We start from the raw sequence: 12,703 nt of genomic DNA, 5'->3' as shown, positions 1-12,703 counted from the left end.
CGACTAATAACTTCTGAAATCAGAGGCTCATTGGCTTGACTTTGTGCTTTGCTACTTTTTAATCAGCATGCAAAAAGCAATATATTTATCAAACCCATGTACACAGGGCTCCTTTTCACCTCATTTAAATTTAAGTTTAATTTCTGTGCAGTAACTCTTAAAAAGTTGTATTAAATTAATTTTTGTTCGGAGATATACCTGTCTAATACAGGCTCTTTATTCCACTCATGCCTAGTTTACACATTATTACATAATTTACACGTTGTTGTTATTATTATTATTATCATAATTATTATTGGAATTCACAGTCTTATCCTAATTCATGTTTCCCTTATGTAAAAAAAAGAACAACTAATTTGTCATTTGACAAAAAAATTAAGAACAAATAATTAGAATCGACGGAAATTTAAAAATCCTTATAAAAAGCTAAAAATCATATAAATGTTTTCTGTCGGTAGAGACACACACAAACACACACACACACACACACACACACACACACACACACATACACATACACACACTTAAAGCCAGATAGGATCACTCCCACACCCTGACCTCTGCATGACTTTAAAATCAAAATAATTTCATCATGTGAGCGGTGCTATCAGTGTTTCTGCCTGCCGTTCTTTCCTCTGTAAAACTTAGATAAAACTGCGGCTTTTTAAATTTACAACATTCCATCGTTCAATCAAAGACATCTCAATTACCCGAGGTATTGGTGTGAAATTGAATTATCGCCCCTTTTCTTTCTTTCACGCCATTAAACAGGAAGCATACTAAAATCATTTGCAAATCACTGGCCTGGGTAATATGATATAGGCCATCTAAATGGATTGATTAACCAATGACAAATCACGGGATTTATTTTGATAAGTTGATCATTTGGGGCTTTTCCAAACGCCGAGTGCTCTTGTTGATTAGAAACTAAATAGATTCCTAAATGAAATGCTTAATAAGCGCATAACAAGCGATAGATTCAACAACAAATCATTTCTATAATCGGGGATTGAAAAGATGCTTAATGATGAAGTAAATGATGTAGAGCATCAAAACGCTGTCACCCATATTACCCAGCGCTCAAAACAAATTGCAGGAATAATGAAAACATGTTCTATCCTCTTTTAGGACAAGTACTGCTGCAACCAGGTTTGTGCTTTTCCTCCAGTTATTTTTCCAACATTACCCTACTTTGAAATTATTATTATTATTCTTATTAATAAATAACAACAATGTCAAATTAAATTAAGTTATTCATAGTTATTATATAATTCTTTGCTGCGCTTAAAATAAATACAATCTTTTGTGAAAATGTACAATATTGCAATGAAAAAGATAATGAAGATTACAGTATTCTTCATGTGTTAAAGTAGGTGTCACCTCTTTTATTTGACAGTGCTCAGCATGTTATCACACAATGCTGAACCTAATATAAAAAAATTACTTTTTTTTGTTATTGTTTTTAAACACATACTATTTCCTCTGAAGATAATACTCATAAATCAGTGTTTCCTATGAATTCTATAATCACGTTACATTTTCATCAAGATAAGCAAGAATAATAACTGTAGGTAATTGAGTTGGAAATTAATTCTGTGGGAACCGACATCAGATACAAATAGGTTTTGAAATGCAATCATAAGGATTTATACACTGGTGTATGGGTCAGCCATTTTAAAAATATCACTGCAAAATCTCTTGCCTTGCCCTTCCATGTACATAAACTAGCCTGCACAAAAACCTTAAGCCCATCATTTTGGGCTGTTCTCTCCTGCTTCAGATCTGGCCAAAGAAAAGCAAACCAAAACAACAAGGGGGGGGGGCACAGAATCAGGGGGTTTGTCTGGGAAGTCGTACTGTGGACAGCGAGCCGCTGCGTGCCCTGTCCTTCAGATCACAGCGTAGCAGACTTGGCTCCATCCTAATCTCACAAGTCTCAACAGTCTGCAACTCAAGTTTATCCAGAGGGGGTTGAGCCTCTCATAGCCCCCCCATCACCATCCCATCTAACCCGCCCCTGTCCTCCGCCTGCCTCCACCCAGAGGAACTCTCTGTCAGTGACCCTTTTCTGACTCTGGCTGCCTAATCCTTTAAATGTGGGTAAAGCCTGAAATGATGAGGAGTTGGGCTTTTTTTTTATACAGGTGATGTCCTTTGCCTCTCTATGTTTCCTTGTGACCAGCAGGATCAGCCTAAAGACACAAGAGATCCTCTGGTTGTAGTGGGCCAGGCAGCAAACCCCACATCGAGCAGTCTGCAGCAGGAATGCAGGAGGATTTTTGTCAGATTCAGCCATGCAGGTCACTACTGTAGGTACAGTACATCCCCTTTGTTTGTTGTGAGATAATCTGGGGCCAAAAGTTTTTAAAGGTAGACATTGAACATTTTGGAAAATGTAATCAAAGGAAAATTCTTCTTGTAGTCAAAGTTATATCTGTACAATGTTAAATATGTATTAAAATTATATTTGTTTGGAAGCTGCTGTGGTACTCTTGGTATGATACAACAGGGACTATGATGTTTTGTGGCTCTATATAATGTATTGGGTAGAGTATTGAGGCCAGTGAAATCGTACTGACCTGTCCTGTAAATGGTTGAATGCCTGAATGAGTTTGCCAACAATAAACACACTGCAAAGCTGTGTCTAACACGTGACCAAATGCATACAGATTTTATGTGTATGCAGTGAGCACCAGCCCTCTCCTCAAGTTAAAAATTGTGCTGTGTTGCCATGCAGTTTGACGATTAAAATTCAGGAAATCTGAAGCGCTGGGTGTTAATGTATCGTTAATTTATGCTGTTTGCATTCTGAGGTCAGTATAAAAAAGTGGACATTAAAAAGATATGTTCACTGGGATACCACATTTGCCACTGCCTGTTTAATGGCATCATAGCATGTCACTTTAAAACAACATCATTTAAGGGTGTTGTCAAATACTCATAAGGCGTACACACCAAAGATGCCCCTGCAGTCACAGTTCCTCACACAGTGAGCTCACTGGGGCAGCAGCACTGGCACCCACCTCCTTCCACAACCCCACCCCTCTCCTATGGGAGACATATTTAATTTAATTAAGGCCTGTCAACGCTATTGATTTTGGCACTTTCAATTATGGCTCAGCCGTTTATGGGCTCCATGGGCTGTGGATCTACTGATCTGTGATGAGGGGGCCCTATCAGCGCAGGACCACATGGACGAGGAGCCTCTTTGTCTTCCTTATGGCCCTGTGCTGTCTGCAGGAGACACTGACGTATGGCCATTGCCTCGGTCCCACTCCCCTCCTGCTACCCATAATTAATCCCTCATTAGACAGGTCTTTATTGTTTAATTTGTGCCGTTCGTAATCAAATTGGGCAGATTAATTGCTACAGAATTTAGAAACGCGGGTGAAAAATAACCACTTTTAATTGCCTTCAGGTTTTATGACGCCCGAGGCTCTTTACTGAGCTATCACTAGACCCGGTGAAATATCTCACACCCTCAAGAATTTTCCCTACATCAGTTTTTGAGTGATGAACCGTTATTGGGGTGCTCTTTTTAGAAAGCACAGTAGCTTAGCTGAAGCTCATTAAAATGTTTCTCAGAGATATATTTTCTCTTGAGGTCCTAATTGCAAAAGTCAACCTTACAAATTCTTGTGTTTATTTATGGTTGTGGCCTTTTGCTTGTGTTCTGTTTGTCAGTGCTTCGTGGTAAGTGCAGTGTGTGTATTTGTGTGCAAGAGAGAGAGGTTAAGTGAAGTACTTCAAGGAGGTGTGTGAGTGTTCATGAGAGAGATAAAGTGTATGTGTATACACAAGAAAATATTTATTAACAGAGTTATATGTATGTAAATATGAGAAGTTTCTGTGTGTGTTTGAGAGGGTAATAAGGGTTATTATTAGTGCCTCTTATTTTGTAGTTTCTTCAGCTTGTAGTGGAGAAAGGTGATTTGGATGAATGGTGTTAGGTGTGACAATAAAACTGTAACAAGCTATTTGCTTGACACCTTTTTACAGCATATATTTAAGTGGTGACTAAAACACCAGTAGCTTCTAACACTTAATAAAGAAATACTTCTGTACGCTTTGCACAGGCACCTTGTAAATGCAGTTCTAAGCCAGATTTAAGTGAAAACAGAAATGAATATTGCAGTCACTTTGAATGGGTTAAGGTTCACTGCACTGAATTAAGAAGTAAAAGTACACCTTTGTTCCAGGAGGGAGAACCTTTTCAAATTATGACTATTTCTTCCAACGGTTGTTGGAGGAAATATTCGTGACTTGTATCCAAAAAAAAGAGCAATAAATAAAGAAGCCAACAACTATTCATATTCCAGTGTAAAAAATGGACAAGTAACTTTTTTCTTTTTTTGCTAGATCCCCTCCACCATTAATAATGTAATTACATAAAATAAATCAAAGTATAACTGCTGACTCTGACTAAATTACAAAGCTGATATTGTTAAGTTTAGAAATCATTAATAAAGTTTTGGGAAACTTTTCTTTTTCTCACAAAAGATTAATGAAACATACCATTTTAATAATGTAAATGTGATTTTTATAAGTGCATAGGCACAAAACACCTGCAAACCCTTTTACAGACTGTGTGATGCTTGTGTGTGTGTGTGTGTGTGTGTGTGCATGCTCATGTGTAAATGCAAGGCTCACTGGGTGTGTATGTGTACGCAGGGCGTCATGTTTCAATGACATCATTTAATGAGAGCATTGATGTCAAAAGTAGGGTAATTGCGTCGGCTGTCGTGTCACCATACACCTTGGCAATTACAGCGTCACTCAACAATTATGGTTCATTATCTCTCTGAGAGGCCGACAGTCCAAACAATGGAGTCGCACAAACCTATATACTAATTGCTAGCAGACACAACTGGACCTGTGGAGCCAGCTGAAGTGGTATATATTTAGCTTCTGTTGAGTGTATGGGAATTATGAGGCTGAGTTACACAAATATGATTATTAAATTTCACTTGATGGACAGATGAGCATAGTGAGAAGTACAAGTGTGCTATTTAGTGATGGATCTAGCTGTTAACTACAGTGTAGGAGGACAGGATTGGATGGCTTAGTGGAAAATACTAAGAACCACTTGAATGGTGGAATTAAGGGTAATTCAGGAAAGGATATCGACCCTTTTTTTTCTTTTTTTTAAATGAAAAGTTGGAAAAGTTGAAGAAAAGTTGGCTCTACCATGAATCATTAAATCCAGCCAATGAGACACAACTGATCTACTCACAATGGAATCTCTTTTGGATTTGATATTATTTATTAAACTTTTGTTCACTTCACATCTGTAGATGAAATTTTTCCCATGGATGAGCTGGTACTGTCCACCATCTTGTGCCCTAGCTAACTCCTCTGCCCCCTCTGCACCACTCGAGACCTTATAAGGCAGCGTGGATTCCTCAGGCTTGCATGCTTTGTATTATCTTCACATCCCCCTTATTCAATATCTCTGATGAATATCTTTGTTGAAGTTGAGGGCCATGACCAGGAGCCTCGGTCCTTTTATGCACAAATGGATCTCAGTTTATGTTTTCTGTGTCATAGTGTAACAGTTGTGTAATTGGTTTTGTTTCCAGCAGATGGTTGTCCACTGTTTCTGTGAACTATTACGCACTCTGGAGTGATTGTTTGGAGACATGCAGATTTAGTTACAATTTATTGTATTTACTTCAGTAGGTTCAGATGGTTTACAGGAAGGCATGCTTTCAGAGTTTTGATTGCACCGGCCAGGTGATGACAATCAAACTTAGACAACATCATTGAATAACCTTTACATAAGCACACTTCACTGAATCTCACATAAAGCCATTCAGCTCACTTGGCCTGAAATCCCTCTTAGAAACTGGAAGCAGCTTTGCCAGTATTCAGTGACCCAGATAATTCCAGGGATGTTTTAATTCTTGCTTGACTTGCTAATCAAATCATACATCAGCAATATTTTTCCTCAGTGAGTCACAAAGAAAGGTTTCCATTTTGCTCCTCGATGTGGTGACACCCGTGGTTCAAGATGCTGGTTTAATACTACAGGTCCCAGAATTCTATGGGCAGCAAACACTTCTTGAGCGTCTGCTTTGTCAGAAATACAACAGAAGAGCAACTGGTGTGTCTGTTTACAGTGCAACTAAACAAACTTATATTGTGTTACCTTGCTGAGAAATGTAAGTGTAAACCATAATCTCTCTGACAAATGCATTGTATTTCCTGTGCACTTCTTCACAATAAAAGCTGCAGCCAGCTGAATTCTTTTAATATTAACTGGCAGGCCATTTTCAGTTTGTATGTGCAGAAACTTAATACAGCTATGAAGGAGAGTGGACAGTAAACACTGAAGCTGATATCAGTGTGATAGAATTAAAAACAGAAATGCTGGATTACACGCTTACATTCTTCCCTTGTGTATGTGAAGACAACTTGAATCCAGCACAGGAAGGGCAGCTGCTAACAATGCAATCTACTACATAGAGATAATTACTCAATGCAAATTCACTGAGTGGCTGAAAAATTGTTGACCATAACTAGAGTAAAATGTGGTTTGATTTGATGAAAATGAACCGACACATACATAGACTTAAGCATATGTATATGAGAGGTTGCATAGCTAATTATGGTTGTGTTGAGCCACGATGGCAAGGCGCGCTCCTCACTGTGTGGTGGAGCCACTGAGGCTGCACAAACATCTCCTTAGAGGCCCCTGCTCCTTGTTTAATGAAACATCGCAGGGGCCCTGCGAATACACACAGAGAGGCACAGCACAATCTGATGGACAGTGTCACTGGGGCCATGCCAATTATGTTTTCAGCAAAAAGCCCACCAACCCCTCTCCCTCCCATCTATACCCCACACCTCCTCCTCCCAGCCCAGACATAGAATAACAGGACAGAGATATGATTACTAATCTGCCCCCCAAAAAGCCAAACACTAAAAATGTTGGGATTTGTTTGTTCAGTCATCAAGAAGTGTTTCAAACTGAAGTGTGGGTCTGGTGGGATGATGGTGTAATGAGAGTTTGCTGCTTCAGATGTTTGTTTTTCTTCTGATTGGATTGCGTGAGGCTTGATGTGTCTCGGAGTGCTCACTGGTCTCATTATGGGTGTAGAAATCTACTTTTAATAGCAGCAATTTGTTGGGTATACCAGGATTGGTGTCATGGACTATATACAAGATTGCAAAGGCGCCCTTAGTTCTGGACCCATGTAATGTCATTCAGCAATCTTGTTTGTTGACTAGGTGGCTTGGTGATATACTGTATATCGTGTTTGCTGTTTAGGGAGAAATCACTACAGGAACCTCTGAACATCCTTCTTCTACCTTGTCTATCTGTTCTCACAACCCGAGATGATAACTTCCTCTTTTCTTCTCTTCTGACTGTCTCCACTGAGGAGCCTCTGCTGCACTTTCCACATGGACGAGGATGTGATTGAGCGCTCGTTTTATGGATTCATTCTGTTTGCTGGCAAAGGTGTTACATCCACCTGACAGGGAAGGATGGATCTTTCATTTGTCACAGTCTTTAATTGTGCAGGAGTTAGATGTTGCATATGTAGCTGAACAGAGAGCAGGAGACAGGGGAATAGAAGAGAAAGGGGGTACAGAGGAGGGGCTTTAAAGGTGATTTAGCTTCTGGTTCGACTATGAATATGATCAGAAGAATAGGTACTAAGTTATTGTCTGCCAGAAAAAGATCCTTCTCTTTGTTAGCAAGACCATGTCTACATTCCTGAAATCATTAGCCCTACGTGCACGATACTTGCACTTGCATGAAAAGTGATAGGAAAGCTTAATTATATATTTTATTCATTTGTTGTATTGATTTATAACCATTAAATAATCTAAAAATATGAACAATTAACCAGCTGTATTTGTATGTGTTGATACCTGATAGCTGTTAGCATTTTTCACAAGAGATTTAGGTGTTAATTTCTCCCTATAAAACAGTTTAATTATAGAAAAGTTCAGCTTCAGAGATGGAACTACACCATCTGTCTCCAGCCTTTAAATTTCAAAGATAAACTGCTAGTTTCTGCGGGCCATATGTGCCACATTCTTTGTGAAAGTGAGCTTGTGCCTTCCCCTGTCCGTCTTTATTTTCTTGTTTCAAAGCAGCAGGGGACCCACTCAAGCAACAATGGTGGATAAACCTACATGTATACAAAGGCAAAAAAGGGCCCGCAAACGAACAGCAGAAGGCCTCAGAGTGGGAGACATGGCCATGTCTTTATTTTAGTGTAACAGGATTACTGAGCCCATGAAAGGGGGACAGCACGCAAAGTGACATGATTACGGACGGTGTCAGTTTCACTTTACAGTTTGAAGAGTTCCCGGTCTCACTTCCAGGGGAAGGAAGCTCAGCGGAGCTCTGCCCCGGAGCTGAGATCGCCTCAGCTGCTCGTGAACCCTTCAGGCGTGGCCTTTTTGAGGCTGACACAGGGGCCTCTACCACTCCTCTACCCCCTGCAGCACACAGCTCATTGGGCATAAGAAACACAATTAAATTCAGCTAAAGCAGGACCACTGACTGCTCGGCTGCAGCCTAATAGGCTTAAGAGAGGAAAATAAATCTAATTGCATGTTATTGGTCTGAAGTTAATCCTCCATGGCTTGACACTGGAGTGAGTTTTGGCGGGTGTGTGAGGCGTGCTCCGTGGTTTTGGAGTAGTTCACGATCGCCTCAGTGAGAGGAGTTTTGGTGGGACAAAGCCAAAGGGTTGCACTTGACTCCTGACAGGGCCTGAAAAACCACTAAAAAGCTCCTTAAGTGGTCTGTAAGTCTTATCAAGTGCACTTGCTCTTGTTTGAAGAGCACGCCTTGTAAGAGTCCACACACCAGTGAAATGATGATGTCAGGACCACAGTGCAGAGTGATATAAGGTTTCAGTTCCTTGTGCTGTTTCATTTGGGCTGAGGGGATTATGAAAGCTTGACAATGTTCCAGTGACTCCAGGCGTGGGAGGTAAGAGGTGGTGTTGTGAATTAATTGTTTCATTACACAGTTTTGAGACATATTAGATGGGATTAATATGCAATTACTCTGTCCTCCAGTGACACCTGAGCTGATTTCTAAGGGCTCTGTTAAACGAGCCGCAGCAATATAAAACACTTAACATGCTGTTTGGTTTCTGAAATGGTTTCCAGTCCTAAAGCAATCCTGCGAACAGATTGTATTTTTCTCCAGTCCAGCCATAATTGGAGCCTCACTTTTTGCCCTTTTGTACATATTATTAAGTTGTTAAAACTATCAAGTCAGAGGTTGGGCATTTAACCGCATAGCCACACGCATTGTTAATCCTCTCTCTGTTATTTCAACTCGACAAGATTTGGCCTCTCTCAAGGTTTTTCTCTAAGTGTACAATACCTTTCAGCTGTGCATATGGTCATGGATGTTCTGGTGCAATATGGCTAAATAGCTTGTGGTGTAAATAGGACCCAGACGATTGAGTTGTGAGTGGATGGAAACAGTTTTCTAACTTATTTACTTTGGAACGATCGGGAAAACCACCTATTTACTTCTTGGAAGATATAAGTCTGCCTTTAATTTTGTGAGCACTTCAGTGACTTACTTAACAATGAATACTAATGGTTCTCCCTTGGATAGCGGCCCTGCGGCGTGTGAGATTTGCTGCATAGTGACGGCCTCCTCCACTGCAAGCAAACAACACTCAGACAAGTCAGTTAACCTCAGACGACACTGGGTTTGGCTCTTTGCACAAAGGCCTCCACTTGTTCCATCCCGCTGTTTAGTCACTATTGGTGGCGACTGAAACGCCAACCAGGCCTACAACAGTAACTTCCCAACGGTGGGTAGGCAAGCCTGAGCAGTGGTTTGTGGTCACTCTCAACATGGATCTTGGCTAAAACCTGCTGTGCAGAGACATTAAACTATCTAATTACTGTCTTAAAAGAAACCTCTAAAGTTTTTTAATGGTCAAAATGAGAGAAAGCGAACAAACCAGCAAACCAGCCAGTATAAAACCCATTTCTTCATCAGCTCAAAGGCTACTCATTCCACAGAGTGACATAAAGAGATAATAATCTTATTTCAAAGGTCAAGGAAAGGAAAAAATAATGATATTCTTTTGAACTGCTCACCCACCTCTCATTTTCATAATTGCAGTGAGTTAGTATCAGGTTGTATTTACCTTGTAACTGGCACAAGCCAAAACTACATTTATAATCCAGAGTCTTCAGTTTGTACTTAATTTGTCATTTTAAAATATAACTTGTTTTCCTCCGCAAACTACAGAGAATTAAAAACATTCATGTTCCAAGTATGGATCAGCTGAAAATGGCAAAACTGACTGTACATCAGCATAATTAGTGTTAAGGTGGAAAGTCCAGTTTCTGCTTTTTTATAAGCTATCCAAAAGTGTATTCCACATACTGGCACTGTCACATTGTCTTATTGTAATTTCACGCTGACTTTCAACCATATGTTTAGTTTGCATGTTAGCACACAATGTGGTATCAAAAAACAGATGGTAAAACATCTGACGAAGTTCCAACGTCACTCACAGACATTACATACAGATGGAGCAATGAGTTCTTATCTTGTTGAATGGGAGTAGACAGATGATAATTAGCATTAACAGTTGTGTTGTTTTAAAGGAAAGAATCTCCTTGGAAGTAATGTTGCGTCTTTGATCACAACCCGATCACCTGTCTACTTATCTGGACTGTTCTACACACGAGGCCTCTGGTTAGTGTTTAGATAACGTCTTTTGTTATCCCTGTGGCTTCTTCCTTTGTGTGGTCAAGCGTGGAGCAGATGAGAGTTGAAGAGAGAGCTGCAGGACTTCAGAGGCGAACGTGCTGAATGTCAGTGAAACCCGAAGAGCACATCAGAATTCTCCCTCAAGCTGATAAAATCCAGATTTAATGCTGCTCATAAAACACAAGGCAAATTGTGAGCTTATAGCTATCTACTTCAGGACCTGGTAATAGGGTACACTAAATTTCCATCTTAAATACCACTGCCAAGTGAGGTAGATTTTTTTTTTACTCTTTTCAAATTTTTGAATCTTTATTAGTCTTGCTAAAAGTGAAAACAATAGTATTTTACTTGCTTTTTTAATGTTTGTTTATGGAACAAAACATACTATGAGCACTTATTGTCTCATAATCTATACACTGTAATTGTCTGACAAGAAAAAAATGTAAAATGTTTATCAGAATTCCACATTATCTGAATTTTGGATAATACTACAAATATAGCCCTGAACATACTCCAGTACACATAGACATACTTCAAGACCAAAATCTGCAGGCTAAGGGGTAATAAGTGTTATCACTGGATTAGCTGGTTCATAAGCCCCCTTTCCGCTCTCATAGGTCTGGAAGAAAAGTCCTTTCACACGCAATTGAACCCAAAGTTCATATCCTTATGCATCACACCAATTATCTCAATATCCGGTCATATAGAGCTTTTAAACCAAAGGAGTATGGCTAATCCAAACTCACTAAAGAGGAATTAAAACAATATACTGAGTGCTTATTTATATACCACAAATGTTGATAGTGGAAGATGTTATGTTAATAGTGGTGAAAGGTTCCAATAAGGGAGTGACAGTTTAAATAAATTTTAAATGAATAATAAAAGGTGATGAAAGGTGATGTTCCTATCATTGCAGGCTCTTTATGTTAAATTTGCTTCTGTCAGTTTAAAAATGTTTTTCAGTTGTTGTTTATTAACTCCCTTTCATAAATAAATAAAAATCTTGTGTAATCAGCTTGTTTGGTATATTACAGGTATATTTTTACCCAGCAACAGCACATTTCCCATTGACATCTGTTCTAGCGCAGTTTAACAACATCATGCTTTAACCACAGTGCAACAGTAGCTCAGCAGTGATGGTGTGGAAACAAATGTGGCAACAGAATCAGCCTGGGGCTCAATTTATGGCTCACTGAAAGTACAGAGAGAAAAGACAGCTGCGCTTCCTGCAATTCCATATGAACCCCAAACTAAGTTAATTATGATAATTACAACGTTCATCAATTCACTGTCACAGCATTTGGATTTCCTTACTTTACCATTTCAGAGACAGATTTTCTCCTCAGTCTGCTTTTTTCCTTCTCTGGCTCAGTGTTTCTCCCACTCACTCTCTCTGGTTTCACAAGAAAAAGGGGAAATAAGAATATTATTACGAACAGTCAAGCGAGAAACTGCAGCCACGTTTTTTGGACCATAATGGGCACAGTGCTTTGTCTTGACCCTTGAAAATGGCCTGCAGTAAAACAGTAAAGTGGAGGAGGAAAGAGGAAAATGACAGCAGGGAGTTTTATATCTACACATACATGAGAATATCTCAGTTGATATTTTAGTTTTTCTACAGAGAAACGGGACTACAGAGACGGGGAAGAAAAGAGAGTGAAGCTGAGTGAGAGAGAGCAGGAACCTACTCTGGTATCTAAATGATCACAATGAGTCCCTTTCAAGCCATAGCGCCCATTGCTGTGACTTGATATGATTTTTATCAGATGCTGAAATGCTACATTACCAAGTGGGCAGTAAATTATGTCTAAACCAATAACAGCGGGGCCCTGTGCGGCCCAACGGCCACAAGGGCCAAGTGGGAGGGGATGAGGGAGGATGGGGGTGGAGTGGGGTGGGGGTTTTGGGCAGGAATGAGAGAAGGATATGATAGGGTGGGCTTTGGGGTGTGAGGGGCATGGCTGGAGTTTGTCTTGATTAGTGGAGTCTGGG

Source organism: Toxotes jaculatrix, chromosome 3 (genome assembly GCF_017976425.1).
Source record: "Toxotes jaculatrix isolate fToxJac2 chromosome 3, fToxJac2.pri, whole genome shotgun sequence".
In the NCBI taxonomy this organism is placed as follows: Eukaryota; Metazoa; Chordata; class Actinopteri; family Toxotidae; genus Toxotes; species Toxotes jaculatrix.
The sequence above is the reverse complement of the archived record's forward strand: the minus strand, read 5'-3'. Positions refer to the sequence as shown.